The sequence below is a fragment of the Podarcis vaucheri genome, assembly GCF_965113315.1.
Source record: "Podarcis vaucheri genome assembly, chromosome: 15".
In the NCBI taxonomy this organism is placed as follows: Eukaryota; Metazoa; Chordata; class Lepidosauria; order Squamata; family Lacertidae; genus Podarcis; species Podarcis vaucheri.
Genome location: NC_138753.1, coordinates 9,693,484 through 9,717,262, shown reverse-complemented (window position 1 = coordinate 9,717,262; position 23,779 = coordinate 9,693,484). Strand labels below are relative to the sequence as shown.

The 23,779-nt window shown below is 45.7% G+C and overlaps 1 protein-coding gene across 4 annotated transcripts in view; it reads right to left on the bottom strand.

Moving 5' to 3' along the window:
• The window catches only part of RAP1GAP2 (RAP1 GTPase activating protein 2), a 193,939-nt gene that overhangs the window by 116,286 nt on the left and 53,874 nt on the right, over window positions 1–23,779 (bottom strand). Inside the window, exon 1 of one of the 4 annotated variants that reach the window (XM_082201238.1) lies at window positions 21,383–21,550. The exons of the other annotated variants lie outside the window; for them this stretch is intronic. The gene's annotated coding sequence lies outside the window, so the exon portion shown is untranslated. Of the gene's footprint in view, window positions 1–21,382; window positions 21,551–23,779 lie in introns of those variants that run through there. 4 annotated transcript variants of the gene reach the window in all.

The following is a 23,779-nucleotide window of genomic DNA, read 5'->3' as shown; positions in this document are numbered from 1 at the left end:
TGGAAGCTCCCAATCACAAACATGGCATTTGTTGCGGTTGTTAACCTTTTGCTCTTTCAGGGAAAGCATCCTGCCCCAATTCTGTTGCAAAACCACAGCTCTACTCTAACAATATTGCTTGCCGCCCCTTTGTGTCACATAGTATTCATCTACTCTTCAAAGAAGGAGCGCCTCCACCTCCATCGTTCTGCCAGGACACTGAGATCCAGCACCAAGGGCCTTCTGGTGGTTCCCTCCCTGCAAGAAGTGAAGTTACAGGGAACTAGGCAGAGGGCCTTCTTGGCAGTGGCACCCACCCTGTGGAACGCCCTCCCATCAGATGTCAAGGAAATAAACAACTATCTGACTTTTAGAAGACATCTGAAGGCAACCCTGTTTAGGGAAGTTTTAAATGTTTGATGTTTTACCGTGTTTTAAATATTCTGTTGGGAGCTGCCCAGAGTGGCTGGGGAAACCCAGCCAGATGGCCAGGATATAAATAAATATTATTATTATTATTATTATTATTATTATTATTATTATTATTCAAAGCGACTGACATCCAAGTGATTTTAAATACCCCCACTCAGCAGTTTCGTGTACAGTGGTAGCTTGAGTTACAAATGCCTCAGGTTACAAATGCTTCAGGTTACAAACTCCACTAAACTGGAAGAGTTACCTTGAGTTGAGAACTTTGCCCCAGGATGAGAATGGATATTGTGTGCCGGCGGCACAGCGGCAGCAAGAGGCCCCATTAGCGAAAGCACGCCTCTAGTTAAGAACAGTTTCAGGTTAAGAACGGATCTCCGGAACGAATTAAGTTCGTAACTAGAGGTACCACTGTAGATGTTGAACAGTATAGAGGATGAAAATGAACCCTGGGGAATTCCATATGGAAGGTTCTTCAGGGCCCAGCAGCATCACCCTTTGAAACAGACCACCCAAATAGGACTGGAACCGCTACAAAGGGGTGCCACCCACACCTAACTCGGACAACGTCTCCAGAAATGTATTGTGGTTGGTGGTATCCATGAGGGCCATGAATTGTGTGGCGTTCCAGATGTTGTACAACAGGGATATCCAATGCAATATCCTCCAGATGTTGTTGAACCACAACTTCCATAATCCCTGGTCCATGCTGGGTGGATCTCATGGGAGTTGTAGCCCAACAACATCTAGACTGCCAAATGTTTCCCATCTCTGACGTGCAAGGCTGCTGCCTTAATATCTGCTTAAAAAGAGGTGAGAAGAATTTGGCAGATTTCCCAAGGCTGTAACTGCAGATCTTCATATGAATCTCTCCGGGATGCCTGCCTGATATATATAATCTGTGACTTGAAACAGGGTTCTGTTGAGCAGTCCTGATCAACAGCCTTCAAAAGCATCTTGCAGTCTGTTTATGCACTAAGATATCAAACCACAGCACAGCAGAAAGGCAATTAGGAGACTCCATGTTGCTTGAGACACCACTGTGGGTTCTTAAACAATGTGCCTGAAGTTTGCTGCTCTGAAGTGTTGAGATGTTTGAAATACGTTGTTTTGATGGCAGGGTGCTAAAACCAAGATGTAATGCCGAGCAAAATCCTACCGATTTGCATCTCAATTATGTGTTAGCACACTGGGAGATCTGGATCAGAAATCATATTCCTATGCTGTTTTTTTAAACACAAGCTTTAATTTTTTCTAATTTGGGCCCCTCTATTTGACCTGCTTGTTGAGTATCGATCCTTTTGCTTGACAAAGCTCACATGAAGGTTAGATTACATCCAGCTTTTATTGTTCTGGCTTGTTTATAGAACAGTTATACAGCAATACACCTGATTTGCTTGAAGGGTGTTTATACATCTTCCCGTGAACCATTCGTTCATCACACACTTTTCAATGTTTCCTCCATCAATAAGCAATAAAAACAAAAACAATTGCAGTGCTGAGCAGAACTAGTAATGAGCTAGCTGAGGTGTCCTTCGGGGGGGGGGGCATTTGGCTCAACTAATTATTGGTATGGGTATTCCTACCTGGAGAAGTTTGGTTTCTGAATGCACATTATCCTGCTGTCACCACCCATTCCATCTTCGGCTCCCCATAGACCATAAATCGGTAGTCTATTGGCCTTTGGGCGGAGAGGTGGGTTATGGTCAACAGTGATTCTGCCACTGTGGGTTTTACCCTAGCAGAAGCCAGTCAGGGTTGTGTTCTGAAGGAGGGAATAATGGGGTTTTGTTTTGTTGCTTGTTGCTCATAATAAACTCCCTTTCCCAGATTTCAACGAGATAGCTCCATCTTGTTCTGCTAGGGATGTTTGTTTTGTAAGGCTCAGCTAAAAGCAGTAATCTGCTTAGTTAAAAAAAAAAATCCTCCTCAAAACTAAGAGACCTGGGAGTGAAAATCCATAACCCATATGGTATCTTTATCTCACAGGCCATTAAACAGCAGGGGCTGAAGGAGGCAGTCAACTAATATTTACTTTCAATAGGTTGTTCTGCAAGCCACTTCCCATTTAGCCACCAGCAAATAGCACTCTCTTTAGCGAGCCTCAAGGGAGAGGGAGAGTTGACTTCTTCTAAGACAGAGCTTGAGATAGACAGACAGATAGGCAGATGTAGATATATCTTTGTAGCAATAGTGGGCCTCTCATACAGATGTAACTGTGAACTAATCCATCTTTAAATACATCCAAGCTGGCTTGATAATTGTGCTACATTCCCAGCATATGGAATTTGCGAACAGCATGTGTTCCTGGCAGATTGACTGCGTTTTCTGTGTTGTTGTTTTTTGAAATGGCCATCTGCATTATCAGAATCTGGTGTGTAATTTATTTATTTATTTAGCAGAGAAGTATTGGGGCTTGAAGACCACCCGGAAGCCCTATTCTCTCATGCCAGATGTTGATTCTGAGCAATCTAGAATATATTCTTTACAGGTTGCACAATGGGTCATTAACTAGGGATGGAGGAGAAATTGGGCGAGGTTCACATTTAAAGGTGAACCTGCTTATTTTCACTTTGCAAAATGATTCGCAAACTGAAACGCAGCCGTCCTTCCAAATTTGTGCTTCTCTGAAATTTGCAGTAAAGAGTAACAGGCACAAAAATGCACATACTGGTGTGAGGGAACGGATATATCAATGAAAATAACATGCAGAAAATGTGTATTAGGGTCAATTGCTTTGCAAAAGAAACATGTAGATTAGGGGAAATAACATGCAGAATGTTCTTATCAGGAGGAATGAGTTTTTGGCAGGGTTTTGGGTTCTTTTTAAATGCAAGCTGATGTAGAAATGCAGAGAACCGAACCCAAGGATGGAAAAATAAGCTGAAATTCTCAGATTTGCCCCTCTCTAGACAAAGCTCAGCAGTAGAGCATGTGCTTTGTCTACAAAATGTCCCGGGTTCAGCTCTAGGCATTTGTAGTTTGAAAAAGTTCAGACAGCAGATGATGGGGACGACCTCCGTCCAAGGACCCTGGAAGGTTGCTGCCAGTCAGAATTGACCATACTGGGCTAGACAGACAGTCTGACCTGGGATAAGACAGCTGACTAGCAATAACATAGCTGACAGCGTTCCAAACTCATGAACTGGAGTTTTACAAGACAGGGCTGAACCTTGTTGGACTGGGACCTGGGAGACTGGGGTTCGAATCCCCACTCGGCCATGAAGCCCTCACTCTCAGGCTAGACTACCCCACAAGGTTGTTGTGGGGGTGACAAGGGGAGAAGAGCTATGGACACCACCTTGAGCTCCTTGGAAGAAAGGTGGCGTAGAAGTGAAATAAACAAACAAACAAACAAACAAACAAACAAGACCTTGGCATATTACAGTAGCATGGGGGTAGAGCTGTGGTTATTCAGCACTGAGAAGCAAAGCACTCTGCACATGCCCAATGGCACTCAGCAGTTCTACAATCCTCCCTTCACTGATCTTATTCACTGAAACCAACAGTTCAAAGCTCTGAAATTCTATTATTCTAGAATCTTACCGCAAAAAATGTCTGTAGTAGGCTTCCATCAAGGAAAGAGAGCAAGCACTGAGCATGAAAGGTCCCGCCAGGTCTTTCACTCCTTGGCTGGAATGGCAGGGCCTGATAAGTGTGAATCTATCGATTCCGCTTCTGGCAGGTTGGGTTTTCTGAATGGTATGACGGCAACTTCCGAGGAAGAGATGTCCTGGTGGTGTGCACCACATGGAGCTTAGAGATAAGGGAAGGAGACGCGCTTGTCTAAAACACATCAGAAGGCTGGGTGGGTTTGGAACAGAGAGAGACTTGCAAGCTTATGCACTGGGTACCATCTGAACAAGGCTCTATGGCCACATTTAAAGCACTTTAACAGCCTTTATGTCTGTCAAATAATCCTGCGGGCTGTAGTTTAAGGGTGTTGGGAGTTATTGGGATAACCCCCTATTCCCCTCACAGAGCTACAGTTAGAACAGTTCCTTGGGAAGATGGGCTGGTTGTTAAACCACTCTGGGAATTGTGGGCCTGTGAGAGGCGTCACCCTTAACAAACTACAGTTCCCAGGATTCTTTGGGGGCACCATGACTGTCAAAAGCAGTAGGGTACCGTTTTAACTGAGACTCCACATTCAGAGGCAGTGTACCTCTAAATACCTCCAGCAACTTATATACAGAATTACAGCATCTCTGAACATTGCAGTCCTGTATAGTCTTCACCTCACTGACACTGCAATGCCAGTTCCAGAGAGCAGTTACAGCAATATTTCCTACGCTCAGAGACACCAGCTACGATATACGGTGGTGGTTAAAGTGTTGGACTAGCAGAGAGACTTAGGTTCAAATCCTCACTCAGCCTATAAAGCTCACTGGGTAAGCTGGGACCAGTCGTTATATCTTAGCCTAACTTACCTCCCAAAGTCATTGTAAATGTGAAATGGAAGGGGAGTACTCTGTACACAACCTGATATAAATGTAATAATAATAGCAGGTAAAAAGGTAAAGGTAAAGGACCCTTGGATGGTTAAGTCCAGTCAAAGGCGACTATGGGGTGTGGCGCTCATCTTAATTTCAGGCCAAGGGAGCCGGCGTTTGTCCACAGACAGCTTTTCAGGTCATGTGGCCAGCATGACTAAACCGCTTCTGACGCAATGAGACACCGTGCCGGAAACCAGAGAGCACGGAAACGCCGTTTACCTTCCTGCTGCAATAATAATAATCAAGCTAAAGTGATCACAGATATCCTTCATGGTCATCCTCATGGAACCAAGATCCAAATACTTGGCTCGCTGTTTGGTTGGACTCAACTGCTGGTCCAACCATCAAAAAAAGTGAGCCTTTGCCTGCAAACACCAACGGGTCAATAGCTGAAGAAGTGGCTCCCTTTGCCTTTTACAGTAGCAAAACCAGGTTGGGCTTCTCTTCTCTAGAAACTGAGAATTTCACTGTGTGTTTTCCTTTATGATTGTTTATTTTTATTGATGCTTCTTAATCGATGCAGTACAGGCTGTAGCCTGCAGTTTGTCAGCCTAGCTTTGTTTTGGAAACATTTGTATTATATAATTTGCAGACAAAATTGCAGAACTGTTTTGCTTACTCCCTGTACTTATTCTTCAAAAGCTTTTTTTTAAAAAAAAATGATATACAGAGAATGGTTCTTGCAACAGCTATTAGCAATGACAATTAAAAATAGAACCTATGTATTCAGAAGCAGTATATCTCGGATTACATAACTGCTGTAAGCAAACAAGGAAACATATTATGCCATCCAGCCTTGCCTGTGGAAGTCCAGCAGGCATCTACCTGAACCAGGTGAAATAATAAGATACCTGCATAGCAACAAGTCCCCTTAAGCTGAATGGGATTTACTTCTGAGTAAACATGCTTAGGATGCCAATGCACACAGCCCTTTGGTCTCAAGCAGCACAGCAATTCTTAGGATTTGGTCCCAGTTTGAGTGGGCCCTGGCAGATGCTCCATTATATATCATGTAACCTGCTTCACAGCCAGCACACACAGAGACAGAGGCTCATATGTGGAAGGAAAATAGAGATCATTATTCAAGCATGTAATGGTACGGGTTTGGCAGCAGACACAGAGCTCAGAAGGCATGACTCAAGAGTTCAAGCAAAGTGTTCAAAGCTGAACAGAAGCAACTAAGATGTCCCAATGGTTTCCATGCCCTACCCGCCAAGCTTTCAGACAGTCGCTTATTATGTGAGAAGTGTTAGAATTCCTGCTCTATGATTGCAGTCATGGGATTGTTGTCTATCACATTGCAGTATATGTTTTGACTCCACAGAGTGGGAAGTGACGGAAACAGGATGTTTGTGTTACTATGTTCCGTGAAGTGGGACTATTGTCCTTTGTTTTTCTCCCTTTGCTGTCTGATGCTAGAAAGAGAGGGAGCCATGTTGCAGTGCTCTGTGTGTGTTTATATGTAAATAAAGTAGATTAGCCAAAATGCTGAGTTGCTGAGGTCTGTCACGTACATGATGCGCAAACTCTGCAGATCCCTAAGTGTGCCGGTGTCGGTTGGCATCGGTCGCTGTGATGTTCCGGCTGAAGAAAGCTTATGAAGCTCCTGAACGAAAGACCAGGAGGGAGGAACATGCCAGTCGGGCATGTGTCTCTGCCAGAGTCCTACTCAAATGTAGGCTGAACTCCTGACAAGAAGGTCAAGATTGCAAACATGAGATCCTCTGATACTGGTGGGTCTCCTCCCGTCTGCAGAGGTGGCACCAGGCTCTAGGGAACAATATAGTGCCCTTCTGTCCCAGTCCCTGATCAGATGTAGCTGCTGCCACCTCCACCTGTATCCAGGCTTGCCAACCTAGTCCTGACATGAGTCCCTGTGGGGCTCATGGCAATGTGCATTATTGTATTAAAACCACCCCAGAGAAACTTCTATGCTGAGAGCATGGGAATGGAGTAGAAATGAAATAATTAAATCTAGACAGCATTGGAAGCTATGTTACGACTTTGTATGAAGTAATATCCTTGAGAAACAGAGTGATGGTAGCATAGTTTTCGGGTCATTTTTTTCGTCTCTGCAGGAACAATTGAGTAGTTATTACAAGTGCCTCTTTTTTCATAACCAGTATTGTTTCTCTCTCTAAAACACACACAACCACCACAATGACACTCACAAATGCGTTTTCCTTTTGTTCCACATCACTCCATTTCTGTGCACACAGACACACATCACATCACCTCATCCCACTCTTCAGATGACTTCATTCTCTCTGAGATAAATATATTTACTGGGGATGGATGAGCCACAGAAAAGAGAGACAGATGGAGAGAGCTTGTTATGTTCCACTAACATTGTGACCCTGAAAGGAGGAGGGGGAATTCTCCAGATGGATTTGTCTCCTGCAAATTCCCCTCTATTTGTCTTATTTACTTCACCTATGAAGGTCTGTCACCTTCAGGGTAATCACAGACAGGGACCGAAAGTCAGAAGCCATCTATTTATTACTTTTCCCTTTCCATTTTGGAACAGGCAGCAAAAGCTCCGGCAGCCTCTCAGACTCAGGCAGCTGGAGGTTGGACTATAGGAACAGGACCACACAGCTAAAAATAAGACACTAGAAACAGACCCATTGGATCAAGAAAAAGACCTATCTAGTCCAATTATGTCACCCTAAAAACATCTGCATGGAGAATCAGTATGGACCACTTGCAGTCTTACACACACAAACATGAATCTCAAAGATAGCTCATGTTCTAGTTTTTGCTTCCTAACAACGTTGGGCATTTGACTGAAGCCCAGCCACTGAAAAGAGTTTTGTTATTAACTTCAGACTAGACAGAGGAGGAGGAGGAGAGGGAGAGAGGTGCGGGGAAACCACTTTATCTTCTCAAAGCTAATCACTGGAGTTGCTGTGAAGAAACAATGTTATCTCCGTTGCTGGGCCAACGAACCCATGAACTCCGCCTGACTTATTTCTAGCAGAAAAGATGAAAGCCAAATTTCCCAGTGATGCTTGACCCCTTTGGGGACAGGTGAGTTCATTGTTGCATGCCACTGTACACATCTCAGACCCCTTAAATCCACGGATTTAAGGTTTTGCACCGTTAAGATAAGGTTACCAGATGTCCCCGTTTCCCAAGGACAGTCCCCAGATTTACAAATCTGTCCCCATGCAAAATCCATTGAAGTTGAAAAGTGTCCCCAGATTCATTGAAAAAATATCTGGTAACCTTACATTAAGAAGGACCATTTGATGCTGCCTTATATTGAGACAGACCATAGTTTCCTCTAGCTCAGGGGTGAGGAACTTAATGCCCCTCCAGATGATGCTTAATTACAACTACCTGTAGTAGGTCACTTTCACTAGGTAGCCTTTGCTTCTACTCGGGAAACTATCCAGCACCCAAGGGAGAACCAGCCAGAGAACTCATAAGCTCCAAATGCTGCAACCTTTCTCCATCCCCTTTGCCGTTTTGTGTACATTAGGAGAAATTTGCGCTGAACCCCTGATGAATTCTCATGAGGTATAAAAATAATCACAGACTGATGTGGAAATCAGAAAGGAGAGAAACAGAAATTGACAGAATTGCCGGCTCCTAGTCCCAGGGTCTCAGAACCTTCCAAACTTAGACTGCCCTTCCTTCTTGCTCTCCTTGTCAGACCAGAGAAGTCCTGCTCACCATGGAGAGAATAGACAAAGCCACTTAATGGCCAAAGCCCACCCTCAAACTCTCCTTGCAGAACCAGCCTTTGCCTTACTCATCCTCAGGGCTTTTTTTCCAGCCGGAACTCACTGGAACTCAGTTCTAGCCCCTCTCAGGTGGGTTCCAGCACCTGTCAGGTGAGAGCCCTTGCCATTCTAAGAGAGCGAAGGAGGAGTTCGTGGTGAGTTCTGGCACCTCTTTTTCTAGAAAAATAGCACTGTTCCACCTTCTTCTTTCCTTCCCTGGCTCCCTCTGAGGCTCATAGGCTGTCAGTCCCAGTCTGAAATATTGCAGCCTCTCATCTGCCCCACTCTTAATTCAGCTGCAGTCCCATCCTGTCTGATTCCTAGTTGGACTTCTCGTGAGCAAGCAGCCACATCCTGCTCACTGAACTCTTTAAATGTGCACCCAAGTTACCTCTCTTTCTCCCTGCCTCCCTCCAGGCCACATTAGGGGTTTAAAACCCCAGTTAAACACTTTGCAAGGCCCCAAAATTGGTCTGCACTCTGAGCACCAAATTAGGGGGTGTGCACAGCCCTAGTCTCTAGCTCCTGGCTCAGCCCCTCCCCAACAATTGTTCAATTAAAACACATACAATGAATCAACTAAGATTTTTTTAATCAGGTGACAGTCCTAACATGGCCACACACAAATGCTTGCCAACCATTTTTATAGCCAATGGCTGGATGCAGTTTTGTGTTTCGATAGCACCATCTGGTGGCCAAATAAATTTTAAAAACATTGCAATGTTCACTTTGGAAAAAGATGCATTTGACCCTGGCTGGGGTGAGGGCCCTGGGTCCTCTTTGTGTCATTGGACACCACTTCTGATCAGACTCAGCCAGCATGGAAAGCTGTCCAATGGGAGTTATAATCTAGAGAGCCACAGGCTCCCCACTTTTGATCTACACCAGTGGTTCCCTAGTAGCTAAGTGCCATTGTTGTTGTTGTTGTTTAGTCATGTCCGACTCTTCGTGACCCCATGGACCAGAGCACGCCAGGCACTCCTGTCTCCCACTGCCTCCTGAAGTTTGGTCAAACTCATGCTAGTAGCTTCAAGAACACTGTCCAACCATCTCGTCCTCTGTCGTCCCCTTCTCCTTGTGCCCTCCATCTTTCCCAACATCAGGGTCTTTTCCAGGGAGTCTTCTCTTCTCATGAGGTGGCCAAAGTATTGGAGCCTCAGCTTCACGATCTGTCCTTCCAGTGAATACTCAGGGCTTATTTCCTTCAGAATGGAGAGGTTTGATCTTCTTGCAGTCCATGGGACTCTCAAGAGTCTCCTCCAACACCTAAGTACCATAGACTCCCTGTTTTTCACAAGCCAAGTCACGGACCCCTTACTTTTGAAAATCATGATATCTCTGTGGTAGCTTTTGTTATTTGAATGGTGCCACAGACGCCCCTGGATGGGTTATGCAGACCCACTGGGGTCTGCAAACCACCAATTGAGAACCACTGATCTACACTATTTAGCAATGCTCCTGGGGGACAAAGAGTGATTTGTTCCTCAAAATATTATGAGCAATTTGTTCACAGATTTAAACCAGAGGGGTGGAGATGGCAGCCATCAAAAGACTTGAATTATTACTGAAACAAATTAAGCAGATATTATCTTGTGAATCACTAATTCCTTTCCTCATCTGAATCATCCTCAACCCTCGCAGACTTTTCAGTCTCTGCCCTCTCTTTACCTTCACTAACCCCCTCACTCTCCTGGCAAACTTTGATCATCGCCTCTGTTTGGTTCCCTTCAAACACCTCCGGTGAAGGAGAGCTCACCAGCCCTTCTAAACAATTGGCTACAATGCTGAACGGCTGCTGTCATCAAGAAGTTCTGCTTAACGGAGCAATTGAAATGGACCCTCCTGTAACCTACAGCCTTCAGATCTGGTCAGGGGGTCATATGCAATGCTCTCAGTCCACTTGCACAAGCACTCAAAGGAATCCAGTGCAACAGTTGCACTAGAGCAGCCTTTCTCAACCTGTGGGTCCCCAGATGTTGTTGGACTACAACTCCCATCACCCTTAGCTAGCAAGGCCAGAGCCCAGGGATGTGGGAGTTGTAGTCCAACAACATCTGGGGACCCACAGGTTGAGAACCGCTGCACTAGAGGATGGTTGTGCAACAGCTGGTTCTTGCTGTGCTGTCTGTTTCACGGCAATCTTCCGTTCTGCACGTCTGCTCTCCCTTGCACAAAAAGCATCCCGGCTGTGAAACAAGCTAAGTGACTTCAACTTAGTGCTATGTTGGATAGGACCTTCTGCCCTTCAGGGATCTGAAGGAGGTTCTCAGTCCCAACTTCCTCCCAATATACAACTTGCCTGGGACAATTACAGGAGGTGTGGTTTGTAATTTTGTGTATGTCTGTCTCAAAATCATGGATTTTTGGCATGTATTATCATTGGCACAGGATTTGAAATGGTCATTCCTTTAAAGCAGGGGTGGAGAAACTATGGCACAGCAGAAGTTGGACCACAGTTCCCATCATTTCCAACCATTGGCTGCGCTGGCTGTGGCTGATGGTAAGACACCAGGTTAGCCAGCCCTCACTTGAAAAACATATTGAGAGGTATTGGCTGAATCCCGCTTGCTCACAGCTTCACGATCAACAGGAAGTCCTGGGTCCATTAATTTCATTTGGTCCACTCTAAGTAAAACTTAGGGACGTGGGTGGCACTGTGGGTTAAACCACAGAGCCTAGGACTTGCCAATCAGAAGGTCGGTGGTTCGAATCCCCACGACGGGGTGAGCTCCTGTTGCTCGGTCCCAGCTCCTGCCAACTTAGCAGTTTGAAAGCACGTAAAAGTGCAAGTAGATAAATAGGTACCGCTCCAGCGGGAAGGTAAATGGCGTTTCCATGCGCTGCTCTGGTTGGCCAGAAGTGGCTTAGTTATGCTGGCCACATGACCCGGAAGCTGTACGCCGGCTCCCTCGGCCAATAAAGCGAGATGAGCGCCGCAACCCCAGTCGGCCACGACTGGACCTAATGGTCAGGGGTCCCTTTACCTTTACCTTAAGTAAAACTTAGTTGAATGCCACACAATCCATTTTAAGCTTCTAAAGAAGACCTTCTGGCTCATCTCTCATTCAGAAACCTGAATTTTTTAGCCATTTATTATTATATTTCTAGCAACACATTAGTCCTATCAGGAGCTGGTTATTTATCTCGAATCGATGTGCCCAGGAATACATTTGTATTCAATCAGATTTCAAACTGTCTTGAGATTGTATTAGGATTATTCTATGTTCCTAAGATATAAAGGATGGTATTCAATGTGAGTCCAAACGAAGAAACCCCACTGATCTAAATGGACATAACTAAGTTAGGTTCATTCATTTCAGTTGGCCTACTCTGAATAGGACTTAATTAAATGCAACCCCAAAAGTATTTCAGCTAAGGAGGGGGAATGTTACTCCCATCTTCTATATATACATTCATGGTCACCCGCATGACATTGAATTAGCTTAACACTCAGCAAAAATTTTAAAAAGAATAATAGATATGTCGTGCCAATACCACATATTTAAAATATGCTTATACCACTTTCACAACCATGGAGAATCTTGGGAACTGTGGCTTATTAAGCAGGAACTGTAGCTCTGTGATATCATCAGTGGCAAAGCTGCATGCTCCACTACCAGGACCGGAGAGCAGGCGGGGGCGTGGCTGGTGTCCCCAGGGGGTGTGGCACACATCCTGGGGGTGTGACACGCCACCCACGAGGGTGTGTGGCGCACGTTCTGGGGGCATAGCACCCAGCACGTGGGGGGGCATGGCGTGTGGGGGGGGCGCCGTGATGGCACCCTACCAGAATAGTGGTGCCAGGGGCGGTCTGCTCCCTGCACACCCCCGTTCCTCCGCCAGTGGACTTCATCACCCTTAACAAACTAGTTCCCAGAATTCTTTTGGGGAAGCCATGATTGTTAAAGTGGTACATGAGTGCTTTAAATACCATACATGGTATGGATATGACAGATAGATAGATAGATAATAGATAGATAGATGATAGATAGATATAGATAGATAGATAGATAGATAGATAGATAGATAGATAGATAGATATAGATATAGATGGATATAGATAGATATAGATGATAGATAGATAGATAGATAGATATAGATATAGATGGATATAGATAGATATAGATGATAGATAGATAGATAGATAGATGATAGATAGATAGAGATAGATAGATAGATAGATAGATAGATAGATAGATAGATAGATAGATAGATAGATAGATGAGAGAGAGAGAGAGAGAGAGAGAGAGAGAGAGAGGATAGATAGATAGATATTTGGCCTTTAAAGGCCACATTCCTAGACCCAATTTCCTGAGAGTAAGTTGCATTGAACTCAGCTAACTTAATTTTCACTGGACATGTAGAGAATTGCACTGTAAAAACAGCATTTGAGCGCAGAAGCAATACACAACTTCATTTTTGAAGTTTTGCAAAGCTTTTTTTGCCAAAACGCGCCCTCTTGTGGACTCTGAAGATATCTAACAAGCTTTAAGCAAGTGAGCTGATTCTATTGTTTTTGCTGCAAAGGACTTATAGCGGCTACCCTCTGTGGCAGCCATTATTTCTCAACAAACATGCCCTGGATTATGCTGTAAGGCAGCCTTCACCAATCTGGTGCTCTCCATATGTTTTGGACTACAACATCCATTGGCTGTGCTAGCAGGGGCTAATGGGAACTGTAGTCCAAAACTGTCTGGAGGGCACCCTTTTGGTGAAGCCTGCTTTAAGGCATGCTTGATTTCAGAGCTGGGGAACTTGTGGCCCTGCATATGTGCTAGGACTCCAAATCCCATCATCCCTGACCATTGGCCGTGCTGTATGTGGATGATGGGAGTTAGAGTTTCACATCTGGAGTGTGGGGAATAATCTCGCAGCCTAAATAAAATTTCAAGTATTGCTAGAGAAGCAAAGGGTTAAGGCACATGGAGTTCCCCTGTAAATTCCTAGAGAGGACACTCTGTGAGGTCATATCCCCTGCTCCTCCTGGTGGAAAAGGTAAGGAAAATAATCCTTACTACTTCCTTTCTCCTCAGACCCCAGTCTCTTTTTCACCATGCTTCTGAGGCAGACAGACACCTGTCTGGTCTCTGCTTCAATTGGAGACTTCATTTTGAACTGAAATATGCATTTCGTAATCTAGAAGTAGAATTTTCCTGCCTTGCTTTCATTACTGTTACCGCTTGAATCAAGTGTGAGACTTTATCTAAGTAAACACCATTTTTATGCTTAATTTACAGACTGATTCTTTTAATTAATAACCTGGATAAATTGCCATAAGGCTACACAGCCTCATCCCAAAGTTTCCACTTTAATGCTGCAAGGGATGGTATTTAAAACTCTGCTAATTGTTGTAAGTTTAAATGTTCTGCTCACATACTTGAGTCATAGGGAGGATAAATTGTAAAATATATCCTATCCTGCCTATAAATTCCACCTAACATGGAGGTTAAGGGACGCGGGTGGCGCTGTGGGTAAAAGCCTCAGCGCCTAGGGCTTGCCGATCGAAAGGTCGGCGGTTCGAATCCCCGCGGCGGGGTGCGCTCCCGTTGTTCGGTCCCAGCGCCTGCCAACCTAGCAGTTCGAAAGCACCCTCGGGTGCAAGTAGATAAATAGGAACCGCTTACTAGCGGGAAGGTAAACGGTGTTTCCGTGTGCGGCTCTGGCTCGCCAGAGCAGCGATGTCACGCTGGCCACGTGACCCGGAAGTGTCTCCGGACAGCGCTGGCCCCCGGCCTCTTGAGTGAGATGGGCGCACAACCCCAGAGTCTGTCAAGACTGGCCCGTACGGGCAGGGGTACCTTTACCTTTACCTTTAACATGGAGGTTGACAGGTTGCCCAGCCTTCCACTATTTAAAAATATTTATATTTCAGCCCTGGGTGAAACTGTTTCTCAGATTAGAAGGAGGAACCATCCTGTGGTACAGAACTTCTGTTACGGGAAATGCAACACTAGATCTAATTTTATACAAAATTATTTCCCAACAAAGGAAGTTATGGAATCCAAAACACCACTCTGTACAGTCCAACTGTTTCACCTCTTACCTTTGCCACCCAGTACTCCTACGATGGAGGGCAGAATATTATTAATAAGGCTGTTTGTCTCCCCACCATCCGAGATCAAGTGGGTGGTGACCATTCAGAGAAGGGGTAGGGAACCTTTTCTGGCCATTAGGCCAGATCCTTATCTCCCACCAATGGAGGGCCAAGTTTAACAGGTGGGAACACCCCTCTGTCAACTGCCTGACATCACGGTGACATCAGATGATGCTGTGCTTTGAAGCCCCAACTGTTGGGCCTTCCAAGTGTGGTGTTATTTAAAAGCCCTTTTGCAAACAGCCTCACACTACATTTTGGCTGCATGTGCCTATTTAACCCAGACCCTCCAAGTCTCCCTATTTTCCAGGGACAGTCCTAAATTTACAGAAGCAGTCCCAGTTTCTGATTTGATCCTGGAATGTTCCACTTTTCCTTAGGACGTCCCTATCAGAGAAATGGGGGACAGGGGGCGGGCGGGTGTGGGGGATTCCCTGGTCCTGAATGGGGTAACTGTGCCCCTGAAGGACCAGGTGCGCAGCCTGGGAGTCATTTTGGACTCACAGCTGTCCATGGGGGCACAGGTTAATTCTGTGTCCAGGGCAGCTGTCTACCAGCTCCACCTGGTACGCAGGCTAAGACCCTACCTGCCCGCGGACTGTCTTGCCAGAGTGGTGCATGCTCTAGTTATCTCCCGCTTGGACTACTGCAATGCGCTCTACGTGGGGCTACCTTTGAAGGTGACCCAGAAACTGCAATTAATCCAGAATGCGGCAGCTAGACTGGTGACTGGGAGTGGCCGCCGGGACCACAATAACACCGGTCCTGAGAGATCTGCATTGGCTCCCAGTACGTTTCCGAGCACAATTCAAAGTGTTGGTGCTGACCTTTAAAGCCCTAAACGGCCTCGGTCCAGTATACCTGTAGGAGCGTCTCCACCCCCATCATTCAGCCTGGACACTGAGATCCAGCGCCGAGGGCCTTCTGGCAGTTCCCTCATTGCGAGAAGTAAGGTTACAGGGAACCAGGCAGAGGGCCTTCTCGGTAGTGGCGCCTTCCCTGTGGAACACCATCCCAGCAGATGTCAAAGCAATAAACAACTATTTCACTTTTAAAAGTCATCTGAAGGCAGCCCTCTTTAGGGAAGTTTTTAATGTTTGATGCTGTACTGTTTTTAATATTCAGTTGGAAGCCGCCCAGAGTGGCTGGGGAGGCCCAGCCAGGTGGGCAGGGTATAAATAAATTTTTATTATTATTATTATTATTATTATTATTATTGTTGTTGTTGTTATTATTATTATTATTATTATTATTATTATTATTATTATTGGAGGGTATGGAGTTATGCAACCCCCAAGCCAAGGAGATAAGTAACTATACAGTGGTACCTCGGGTTAAGTACTTAATTCATTCCAGAGGTCCATACTTAACCTGAAACTGTTCTTAACCTGAAGCACCACTTTAGCTAATGGGGCCTCCTGCTGCCGCCACACCGCTGGAGCATGATTTCTGTTCTTTCTTATCCTGAAGCAAAGTTCTTAACCTGAAGCACTATTTCTGGGTTAGCAGAGTCTGTAACCTGAAGCGTATGTAACCTGAAGAGTATGTAACCCGAGGTACCACTGTACAACCTGTAGAAGACATCAGGAGGCAGCCCTGTGTAGGGAACGGTTTTATTTAATGTTTGATGTTTTATTATGTTTTTATATCTGTTGGAAGCCGCCCAGAGTGGCTGGGACAACTCAGTCAGATGGATGGGGCATAAATAATAAAATTATTGTTATTACGGAATGGAATGTCCCTATTTTCATCGGAGGAATGTTAGATGGTATGCTTAACCCCACTCATCAGCTGATGAGTAAGGGTTAAATCCTACTCCTTGCCCTAGTGTGCAGAGCCAAAGCAGACTTACAGTGATGCCAGCCGATTGTCAGGTAGTTGTGGTTCTGGCCCACGCAGGCCAAATTTCACCCCATGGTGGGCCAGGATTGGTCTCTGGGCCAGATACCCCCCAACACTGGGGCAGATAAAATGTCTCTTGCTTGCCTGGGTGGAGAAACGTTTGTGCAGAAACCTCTGGCTTTTGCGTGGCTGGAATTCAGCCTACAGGTAAGAATCAAATCTATTTCTGCCTCTGGCTCAGTCCATCACTAGCATGTTGTCCCCGGAAAGTTGCCTCTGGGGCAATTCAGCCCCCAGGCCAAAAAGAAAAAGCGCCTCCTCCTTGTTTTACAGGAAGGCACAGCTGCTTTGAAAGCAGGCCTCGTGTCGCTCAACGCCCTGGGTGTGACTTCTCTTTTCGCCTGGAGAATAAGCGCTGCAACTTTCTAAACTGAGAGCAAGAAGGGGGCTTGCTGAGAAGCTGCCCCATCCCGCTGAACAGCCTCTGGCCCCCAGCCAGCTGGGGCTTGTGGTCTCTGTGGGCTGAAATCCAGCCCATGTCAAAAGCAGCTCCTCCAACTGAGGTCAAAAGTGTGAAATGCTGGTTAGCTGTTCCCTTTTGATGGTTTTGGTTCCTGCACTTTTCTTTTGTTTTCTTTCCTTCTTTGACTCATCAAGCTGTTTCCAGCTCCTCATCCACGCCCATCGCTTTGACTACGCTTCCCCCGGCCACCTAGTCCTCGTGGACTGATCTGCCTCTGAGGCTTGTCACCTGGGCTCCATCACACAGTTTTGGAAGGGATTTTGTCCAAGCTGTGAGCAAACAACCTCACCCCTCTAGGCAATGCCACCAAAGATTCCTTCTAGCAAAACAAAACTGGACAAACTGTGGCCCTCCAGATGTGGATGGACCACGACTTGGGTCAATTACAGTGGTACCTCGGGTTAAGATCTTAATTCGTTCTGGAGGTCCGTTCTTAACCTGAAACTTTTCTTAACCTGAAGCACCACTTTAGCTAATGGGGCCTCCCACTGCTGCTGCACCGCCACCACACAATTTCTGTTCTCATCCTGAAGCAAAGTTCTTAACCTGAGGTACTATTTCTGGCTTAGTGGAGTCTGTAACCTGAAGCATCTGTAACCCAAGGTACCACTGTATTGGGGTGGTGGGGACTGCGGTTCAAGAACCTCAGGAAGACCACAGGACCCCTATCCCTGCCCTAGGAACTAGGGCTGGGATGTGACCTTTTCCCTACGCAAATATCACCAAGAGAAAAAGCAGCTTCCCATAAGGTTGCGAAAACGCTGTCAATTTCACTTCCTCAGTGCAGAGGTTTCCAAGACTTGAGTCTCACCAATTCCATGCTTTTTGCCTGGGATTGTGGGCGAGTGCTGCTGCATAATGCTCAAAGAACTGCATGCAGAAGCAGCAAGGAAGAGCCATGAAACGTCCACACACACACCCTTCCGCAGCAATTATGCGGTCACGATGGCCAACTATCGCCCAGTCTCAAATCTTCCATTCCTGGGCAAGGTGATTGAACGAGTGGTTGCCGAACAACTCCAGGCACGCCTGGAAGAAGCGGACCATTTGGATCCCTTCCAGTCGGGATTCAGGCCTCATCATGGGACTGAAACTGCCTTGGTCGCACTGGTTGATGATCTCCGGCGGGCTAGGGACAAAGGTGAGAGCTGTTTCCTAGTTCTGCTGGATCTCTCAGCGGCGTTCGATAGCATCGACCATAGCATCCTTCTGGACCGTCTTGAGGGGCTGGGAGCTGGGGGCACTGTTATACAGTGGTTCCGCTCCTTCCTCCTGGGCCGTGTTCAGAAAGTGGGGGGGGGATGAGTGTTCAGACCCCTGGGCTCTCACTTGTGGGGTGCCTCAGGGTTCTGTCCTCTCCCCCATGCTTTTCAACATCAACATGCGGCCGCTGGGAGAGATCATCAGGAGGTTTGGGCTGGGTGTTCATCAGTATGCGGATGATACCCAGCTCTACCTCTCTTTTAAATCAGAACCAGTGAAGGCGGTGAAGGTCCTGTGTGAGTGTCTGGAGGCGGTTGGAGGATGGATGGCGGCTAACAGATTGAGGTTGAATCCTGACAAGACAGAAGTACTGTTTTGGGGGGACAGGGGGCGGGCGGGTGTGGGGGATTCCCTGGTCCTGAATGGGGTAACTGTGCCCCTGAAGGACCAGGTGCGCAGCCTGGGAGTCATTTTGGACTCACAGCTGTCCATGGAGGCACAGGTCAAATCTGTGTCCAGGGCAACTGTTTACCAGCTCCATCTGGTACGTAGGCTGAGACCCTATCTGCCTGTGGACTGTCTCGCCAGAGTGGTGCATGCTCTGGTTATCTCCCGCTTGGACTACTGCAATGCACTCTACGTGGGGCTACCTTTGAAGGTGACTCGGAAACTACAACTAATCCAGAATGCGGCAGCTAGACTGGTGACTGGGAGCGGCCGCCGAGACCATATAACACCAGTCTTGAAAGACCTGCATTGGCTTCCAGTACGTTTCCGAGCACAATTCAAAGTGTTGGTGCTGACCTTTAAAGCCCTAAACGGCCTCGGTCCAGTATACCTGAAGGAGCGTCTCCACCCCCATCGTTCAGCCTGGAAACTGAGATCCAGTTCCGAGGGCCTTCTGGCGGTTCCCTCATTGCGAGAAGCAAAGCTACAGGGAACCAAACAGAGGGCCTTCTCGGTAGTGGTGCCCGCCCTGTGGAACACCCTTCCAGCAGATGTCAAAGCGATAAACAACTACCTGACATTCAGGAGACATCTTAAGGCAGCCCTGTTCAGGGAAGTTTTTAACGTGTGATATTTTATTGTATTTTTGGTTTTTATGGAAGCCGCCCAGAGTGGCTGGGGAGGCCCAGCCAGATGGGCGGGGTAAAAATAATAAATTATTATTATTATTATTATTATTATTATTATTATTATTATTATTATGGAGAAGTCCGCCTGCTGCAGAAGTGAAGCACATAGCTCCCTTACTCCAAGAGTGGCAGTTAGGGTTGCCACCTGTCCTGTATAATACAGTGGTACCTTGGTTCTCAAACTTAATCCGTTCCAGAAGTCCATTCCAAAACCAAAGCGTTCCAGAACCAAGGCTCGCTTTCCCATCGAAAGTAATGCAAAATGGATTAATCCGTTCCAGACTTTTAAAAGCAACCGCTAAAACAGCAATTTCACTTGATTTTTACTATCTAATGAGACCTCTGATCCATAAAATGAAAGCAATAAACAATGTACTGCAGTCACACACACAATCAATCAATCAGTAGCTGAACTGGGTTCCAAACAGTCGCAAAAAAACAAATAAAAAGTGCCACAAAAACAGAAACGCAAAATAAATAGCAATAGCAGGCAGACCTCAGCGTAATGCTCAAAATGGAAGTGTAACACTCAAAACAGAAGTGTGGCACTCAAATCTGAAGTGTAACACTCAAAACAGAGCATGTTCAGCTTTCAAAGAAAGTTCGCAAACTGGAAAACACTTGCTTCTGGGTTTGCAGTGTTTGAGTTCCAAGTTGTTTGAGGACCAAGGCATTTGAGAACCAAGGTAGCACTGTACAGAATTGTCCTGTATTTCAATGTAAAATGCTTTGTCCACTATTGATACAGTTCTGTCCTGTATTTCAGATCTTCCTTCCCTCCCTCCCTCTTTCTCTGCACCAAGTTAGGGATCCTCTCCAACTGCTTGTGCTTGAAAGGGTGTGTGAAAGGTAATGTATTTAAGCTCTGGGTAGCCAAGCACAGACAGATTTATAGATTTGTGTATATGTGTGTGTGAATGTGCATGTGTGACAAATTCCAGAGGGGCCATCCTGTTAGGCTGCAAGAGATTGTAATGGATCGCTTTGAAGTCACTTCAGCAGCAGATTGGAGGAGGAATTTCCCCCCAACCACCCCGCCCTGCCCTATCATTAATTTTGCCAGAACAAAGGTGGCAACCCTACAGTTTCACAGACACAAGTCATCCAATACAGGGGCCTGGGATCTTCTTCCTGCAAAGCCATGCAGCAGAGAGAGAGAGAGAGAGAGAGAGAGAGAGAGAGAGAGATTTGAGAACTTCTTCTCCAATCTGAAGTGAGATCAGAGGGCTTGTTAGTGACACCTCTGCCTCCTTTTTAAAATTAGTTTCTATTAAAGATTGTCATGTTGCAAAACAAGCAAATAAACAAGGGAAAGTACATATAGCGTCTCTTCTTTCTTTCTTTCTTTCTTTCTTTCTTTCTTTCTTTCTTTCTTTCTCCAAACTTTTATTGGGCATTACAAAAATAGACCATCTTAAGGCATCCATATACAGTCATAACTCGGGTTACAGACACTTCAGGTTGCGCGTTTTCAGGTTGCACACCGCGCCGAACCCGGAAGTACCAGAACGGGTTACTTCCATGCACTTGCGCATGCGCAGAAGCACTAAATCGCGTGAATGAATAAATAACGGAAAGATGAGTAAACACCCCACAAGCAAATCAGGATGAATGTTCATAGACATATAAGTGCACCCGTGAACAAATCAGAATGAATGCGCAATGAAGGCCAGATATCATCTAACCTCTGAGTAAGCTTTGTGGAAGCAAATGAGGACAAAGCTCAGTAAACACAAGAGGTCTATGGTGTGTAACACTCTACCCACTAGTCAGTGCTACCTCTTCCAGTATTCCTGGCACCACACTTGTTGACAAGTGGCCTCCTTCGCCACACAAGGAAGCAAAATAGGAAATAGTGCCTAAATATTCAGCAGCGCTTTGTCTTGATGCTTAGGGAGACCCACTTAAGACACAGACAGGAGGGGTGATGGAATGAAATGAAATAGACTTACCAGAGTTCCTTCTGCGATTTTTGAACAATTGAAACAGGGAAACAGAAGAGTATCTCTCTCTGTCAGAAGCCTCCTAGCAGGTAGCAAGTGTCAAGCTTTCAGGACTTTCTCACACGGCTCTTCGTGGCTAATTGCGATGGGGAGGATATCTTTCCCTAAACATTTCCCCCCTTTCTTTAATTATTATTTTATATATATATATATAAATCAGTCCAGGCAAAGTATTCAGGCAGGACTATCTCTCTGTTGCTTCCTCCTATCATGCTCCATATTGTTGTGCTCTTTTGCTCTTAATTTCAAAACCCTCCACAGATGCATTCATGGTTACCATAGGAACTAATGAAAACCAAATTAAACTGTAAAGGGGTGTGTGAAGAGACAGACAAATAAAAATAATAAGACCTCCCAGCTGTGAGTGAATCAACCGAAGAAGCAAAAAAAAGGTGATAATTTGCTTGCAGCAGGGCAGGGAGGGAAAGATGGAGAGAGAGAGCAGATATATTATTGGTTATATAGTTCTGTTTTAGGTAGGGTTCTGTTTAGGGAAGTGCAAGGAAGTTGTGTCTCAGCTGTGACTGTGGAATTGACATACCTTCCAAGTGCCCTGGGGGAGGGAAATTCAGGACATCCCATTTTTTTCTTGCAAGAGCTCAGTGGCCATCTTGGGTGCCTTAAACCTTTGCATCTCACCCCCTAAAAAGTGCTTTTTCTGAGCCGAGATCTCATGCAGTGTGTTTCTGGGCTCTGCAAGAGATTGGGGGGGAGGGGCTGCAAAAAAATGCTTTCTTGGGACGAGAGCAAAGTGCAGGCCATTTAACTTGCCTGGGAGAACGTCCCAGTTTGGCATTGGATGGTATGAGTTTATGGCCCTCACTTCCATTCCATCCACAGCTTTAGGGTGGCTGAAATATACTCGGAGTCGAGAGTGGATTTCATGCTCTTTATTCAGCTCATAGTGGTGAGGAGGAATGGAAGTTCCCCCAGAATATAATATAATGTATATAATGCTTTATATACATTATTTACACAATGGGCCCCACGTGATTGGCTAATTCTGGGATTCACCTGTAGGCCAATCAGGTTGCAGATTCACTTCCACCTGGAGCTGGATTGGGTGGCTCCTGTGGACCAATCAGACTGCTCTAGGACCAATCAGACTGCTGCCTTTTGGAGCCTGTTCAACTCAGTACATAACAGTGGCTAAGATCAGCAATTGTTAGATTAGTTGTGCAATAGCCTTCTCTGTCTACAATTCTCAGAGCGGTTTCGCAATGAATTCTTCTTCCCATGGAACTCTGGGAATTGTAGTTTTTGGAGGGGAATAGGTGCCTCCTGACAACTCTCAGCACCCTCGACAAACTATTGTTCCCAGGATTTATGAGGGGGGAGATGACTGTTTATAGTGGTATTATAGTGCTTTAAACATGTGATGCAGATGCGATCTATTTTTGCCTAATAGTGTGTCCAATCCAGTTGCCCACACAAAACAACAACAAAACATTCCTAAGAAGCTGCTGTTAAACTTATAGTCCCAGGATGGAGAACATCAGATCTTGTTGGACTGCAACTCCCAGCAGTCACACACTGTATAGGTAATGGGCAAGGATGATGGGAATTGTAGTCCAGCAAAACCATGAGGCCTACCAGTTCTCTACCTCCTTTATGATAGAGGTTTTTGAATTGAGCATGGGGGCAGAATTGAGACATTTCCCTGTCTCATGATTCTACAGATTGCAGTTGCCCAGTGAAATGGATTTACTTTCCCTGCTCTCATGATTCTAGATTTGCCATCACCCAGTGAAAAAAATAGGAAGTTGCCTTATAATAGAACGGCCAGCATGAAATAGGAACTCCTTTAAAGAAAATAAAAGCCGTACCTAGCCTCTGCTTGGTTATTTTCCTCAGCACCTGACTTCATCTGTGCTAATCTATCAGACACTACAGTAGTAAACTTGAACACATCACCTAGGAAACATAGGCAGGTGTCTTATACCACTGGCCCATCTACTTTAGTATTGATCCAGGTTTGGGGCAAACAGGAAATCTCTCCCAGCCCTGCCTGGAGTTGCTGGGGGTTGTACCTGGGACCTGCAGGACCTGCAAGGAGATGCTGTGATACTGAGCTACACCCCTTCCACACAGTAGATTTAGGACAGGCTCTGTAGTAGGACAGAAAAAAGAAAGAACTTCATGAATGGGACTCACTGTCACAAGATTGGCCTGTAGGTTTGGGACAATCTAGGCACCATGTTCACCATGTGAATTAAAGAACCTTTTAATGAGGGTGAAAGAGGAGAGCGCAAAATATGGTCTGAAGCTCAACATCAAAAAAACGAAGATCATGGCCACTGGGCCCATCACCTCCTGGCAAATAGAAGGGGAAGAAATGGAGGCAGT